Source organism: Dioscorea cayenensis, chromosome 18, assembly GCF_009730915.1.
Source record: "Dioscorea cayenensis subsp. rotundata cultivar TDr96_F1 chromosome 18, TDr96_F1_v2_PseudoChromosome.rev07_lg8_w22 25.fasta, whole genome shotgun sequence".
Lineage (NCBI taxonomy): Eukaryota > Viridiplantae > Streptophyta > Magnoliopsida > Dioscoreales > Dioscoreaceae > Dioscorea > Dioscorea cayenensis.
The window spans coordinates 15,807,706-15,812,897 of record NC_052488.1 but is presented as its reverse complement, the minus strand read 5'-3'; the positions used below and the strand labels follow the sequence as shown (position 1 = coordinate 15,812,897).

The following is a 5,192-nucleotide window of genomic DNA, read 5'->3' as shown; positions in this document are numbered from 1 at the left end:
GATCTGACAGTCCACAACCAACATCAGAGTAATCAAAGAGCCCTCCATTAAACAAAAACCCATCCTCTCCTCCATCCTCACCCCAAACCCTAACCCCCAGATTTGATCCCCATACCCACCGCCCTCTGCCTCCAAGACGCCGCAAACCACCTCCACATCCTCACCATCCTCCTCCGATGACACCGGTTCCGGCGACAGCCCCAACTCACCATTTGCAAACTCTTCATCACCCTTGGCGTCCTCGACTATGTCGCCCGAAACTCCTCGTCTACAAGGGCATCTTCCGTGAATTCGTAAGGCTTTCTTCTAGACCGGTTCCGGCTGGGAGAACCTAGAGTTTAACTTCCGCTGGACCCATCGGAACCTTGCCATTGTCGGCATGTTCGGCATCGCCATTCCCATCCTCGTCTACAAGGGCATTGTACGTGAATTCGTAAGGCTTTTCTCCTTTTCCCCTTGATGTCGACCTATTGATGTGAAATCCCTAATTGATTTGTTCTATGATCTGGTTTTGATTCCAGCATATGCAAGACAAGGACGCCGAAAGACCCTACAGGAAATTCCTGTGAAAATTCCAATTAAGGATCTCGATAATTAATAATGGAGAGGATTGGCTTCCAATGGTTTGTGGTATCTCTGGATGGTAAGCAGATCACTAGTTTTGAGGAGTTGAACCTTGTTTGATTTCATGCTGTGAATCGTATCATTGACTCTATTGAGATGTTGGCACTGTTAAATGCTTGGCTTGTTGCTTTATATATATTTCAGACGAAATAGATTTATGTTTTTGTTTCTGGTTCCTAATTTTGTGTGTTGTCCGTTTGTCGAGAGCTTACAATTGCTTTTGGTGACTTTGGTGAATGCAAGTGATAAGTAGTGCGACTAGAAAGGATTAATGCAAATGGTTATTCATATTTGGTCTAATATGTCATGTTTTTGGAAGGCTATTGATGTTTTTGAAGTGTCCAATTATATTGGCTTTTAAATTATACTGGTTTTGCTGTCGATATTCGTGGTTATATGGGCCTTTTATTTCTTCTAAATATCTTGATTATTACATTAATCATATTTGGAAGTTATACCGGGATCTTTGGCAATGTATGACACGACCTGCTTATTATCTGGTAGTGGTGGTTTTCAGGGAACATATTTTGTGAACCTAGTATTAGTAATTTTAATTGGAAATACTTTCTAGTCAGCTGTATTGCACATCTTACATGTCATTTCTAGTTGGCTTTATTGAATTTCTTGTGTGGGAGTGTTTAGTGGATATGCTCATTTGTGGCATATTGGAGAACTATTGTTTTGCCTTATCCTTGACTAGAACAACTTGCTCTTTAAATTCGTATGATTGATATAAAAAATGGCAACACTCCATCTTTGACATCATTGTTTAGGTGAACATCCTCCAATTTCTTTTGCTATTCTTATTGATAGTTTCCTCAATTAATTGTCCTTTTCTACAGGGAGGACTTTTCCCATCATGTAACTTTTTAACAAGTTCCCTACTCCACTTTGAGTCTGATTTTTCAATGTTTGCAGAATTATGATTCTCCATTGTTGGTCTTGATGTTAGCATGATATCTCATGAATGCAGCTTGATATGTGTTTGTGTATGTGTGTGTTTTTTATATTTAGACTTTTTTTGGTTGAAAAAATATTGTTTTCAATTCCATTGCCTTCATTTAGTAACTATTTTAGAGTTGGTTTGCTTTATAGTTGTATAGTTTTTGTATAGGTGTCTGTTGTTTGTGGGATTTTAATTTTTTTGGTGTGAATATATTGGTGTTAATTAATTGAAAAGACTACATTTTTAACCTAGTACTTCCGAAGCAGAGCATTATAACATATTGTACATGTCTGCAGGAGTTAAGAAGGATGTTATGAAAGATCTACCACCAAAGAAGGAACTGATATTAAGTGTTGAATTAAGTCTACAAGGCCATACTTACTCATAATTACTAGGTTTTAGCTGGTCGTGGAGGCGCACAAGTGGTCATGGTACTTGTCATGTTTCCTATGTCCTATTTTATTTGTATTGATGACTGATGTGTTGTTCTCAATTTAGATCTCTCTTTTCAATGTTGTTATGGATCTTCGTAAGCTTTGTTATCACTCGTACCTGAAGTAGAGCCAGCAAATGCCAATGAAGGGTTAAGGTAAATGAAGTTGCTTTATTTTGTGTCCTAATTCTTATATTTAAGGTACCTAGTACATCTCTGTTTTGTTTAGCTAGGGAGTTCAGAGCAGAACTTTTAGAAACATATAAATTTGTATGCAGTTTTGTTGATATCTTTTTATTTTGTTAAACTTCATTGAATGAGTTTAATCAAGGTTGTTTCACTTTCTTCTTTTTGATTTTGTTCTTGCATGGCTTAGTCTGCTATCCATTTTTCTTATCCATCCTTTTCATATTAGTGCTATTTTTATTCTTCGTATGTCATGTGTTTAACTATCTAAATTGTTCAGAAATTATTAGTCACATTATGTACTTGTGCACAGCTTCATTTGGTTTCATTTCTTTACTTATCTCTCTGAGTCATGCCTTTATCTCATAATTTTTGCTATATATTTTTGGCATCGGCCATGGATGATTAAGAAGATATGACTTCTGATGAGAGGTTTTTGAATTTTTAAATTAAAAAAAAATGAAAACCGCCTAGGCTTTGGGGACTTAGTTATGGAGACGGGGTTGAGTATTAAGTTATTGGAATGAGATGGAGGGAGAAATGATGGGTTTATCTTTGTTTTGTCCTTGACATAATTTTAATTAAACTTTGTGCCATTTTTAAGGCCGAAGAAAGTTGAAGTACATGCTTTGGTTACATTGTTGGCCATTTCATTTACCCGGATATAGTTTTGGCTAGTTTTTTTTTTTTGGGTATCCATCAGAGTGCAAAATTCAATTCAGGACCCTTCAGTGTTTTTTTTTCCTTTTTTTAGCATGAAGTTCAGATAAGTGGCAATTTTATGTTATTAAATGGCAATTTATGTGGCAACATTTCTGTTCCTCTATAGCATATGATTTTTGCAAACTTACTGTTCTTAAATGTTCTTCATGGTTGCCTTCGATAGGCCTTGGTTTCAGAGTGTGGCACTGAAGCTTTTAGGTGAATATGACTTGATGATGAGATTAGTAGCCTGTGATTTTAATCATAGGTTTTATGAAAAAGATAATCTTGCAAAGTTATTTTTAAACTGCTATGCCCTTTTAGATAGAATAGTAGGCAAATTAAAAATTAAATTTGATTTTATGGAAAAGATTGTTTGAGGAGTTGAGCAGTTAACTGTGTATAAATTATGATGGGGTTGTGCACTTTTACTTATCATTCTTTAAGGAAAAAATACAATTGACATGGCAACGAGTATTCTCTTGCCAGTTACTAGATGATGAATGCTCATATATGGTTGGAAGATGACTTAATAGCTTTAGCTTTGAGCCAGTCTATAATTTCAAGCTACCGATATGAACCTGAAAAACTGTGTATAGTGAGTCAAGCATTTAATATCTATTATTTGATTATGATTTATAACATTTTCAGTTTGTATGTACAATTGATGAGAGTGACCCAAAGTTAGGTAGTCATTGGTGCACTTGTTAGGAAGTTTAATCATATATTTGGCACAACATCCTCCAATAAAGGTTTCTTTTCTTGCGTATATGGAGTGAACCAGAAGCTTTGTACAGTTGAAAGATCCGACACTTGTTGATAATTACCTGCTTGATTCCCTTTTATTCTAAATTGTTCACCCATGAACTTCCTCTTTGTTTGATACTCTGGATCTTTATCATCTTGTCCCAAGATTCTTTTGTCTCATTTTACCTTGGAATTTCCGGTTTAATATGTTGTCTTTGTAAACTAACTTGCTGACTTTATTCTTCTATGAAATTGTACATAAATTGCAATGTGTCGTGCAGCATTGTACTGATGCTCTGGATATTCTTTATCTTATGAAATTTACACGATATGCAGTGACATCGAAGAATCAGCTAAGCACTCTCCAATTTTGAAGAGAGCTCGTGTTTCTCTTAAGATGAAGTATAGGGTTCATGATGATGTATAGGGTTATGTTAGATTGGATCTTATTGTTGTAATAATGCTATGATTGTAATAACATTTTGCATATTTTACAAATATTGTAATTTACATTTTGATGAAATTAAATGTAGGTTCTAATATTAAATAATCTTATTTGTAATTTATTTTATTTTTTCAAATAGAATTGTGCCAAATTTTGTGACAAAAAAATCATGTCAATATCATCAGTAAATTCAAAACTGTGAAAAAAACATGACAAAAAGTGTGTCAACAATCATGTTAAATTTAAAACCGTGATAAAAATGGTGCCAAAAATTATCTTTGTGACAAATTAACTGTGCCAAAAACCGTGACAAACTCGACTGTCCCAAAAACCGTGACAAACTCAACCGTGCCAAACACTGTGACAAACTCAATCGTCCCAAAAACCCTGGCAAAATAACAGTCTCAAAAACCGTGGCAAAATAACCATTCCAAAAAAGGTGACAAAATAACCGTCCCAAAAACCATGCCTAAAACTGTGACAATTTTGTCACGGATTTACTATTGCGTGACAAATTACATTTGTCACGCATGTTATAGGCACGGTTACTATTCTGTGCCAAAATCAGTTTGTCACGGTTTTTTGGCTCATTTCAGTGCCAAAATTACCGTGCCAAATTCCTGTTTTTCTTATAGTGAACTACGAAAGAATGAAGAAGAAGAAGAAAGAAAAGAACAAACTTACATGTTGAAAAAGAAGATGAAAAAGAAGAAGTTGAAGTATTGATATTCTCCACTAACAACCCAAACAAGATGAAAAAGAAGTTCAAGTGTTGATATTCTCCACGGACAACCCAAATGAGAAGAAAAAGAAGTTGAACTGTTGATATTCTCCATTGGCAACCCAAACAAGATGAAAAAGAAGTTAAATTGTTGATATTCTCCATCAGCAAGTCAAACAAATGAAAAAGAAGAAGTTCAAGAAGATTGAGAAGAAGAAGAGTGAAAAAAGTAAAAGTTCTGACAAAAAAGCTTTAAAAAAGACATGACCACACATCACATTTAATGTGACAAGACTTGGAGGGAAACTCCATCCATCTTTTGCTTTTTCATCTCACATGGGTATTTGTGACATTTCCCACTTACTTAACTGACGGAATTAACACCAGG

At 35.0% G+C, this 5,192-nt stretch overlaps 1 long non-coding RNA gene across 1 annotated transcript; it reads left to right on the top strand.

The window, feature by feature from the left end:
• On the top strand, positions 1 to 4,166 carry LOC120282383. Its single transcript, XR_005542960.1, has 5 exons — positions 1 to 433; positions 522 to 643; positions 1,867 to 2,001; positions 2,069 to 2,159; positions 3,975 to 4,166. It is a non-coding gene; the product is annotated as an uncharacterized LOC120282383 (long non-coding RNA).
• Positions 4,167 to 5,192: the final 1,026 nt, after the last annotated feature.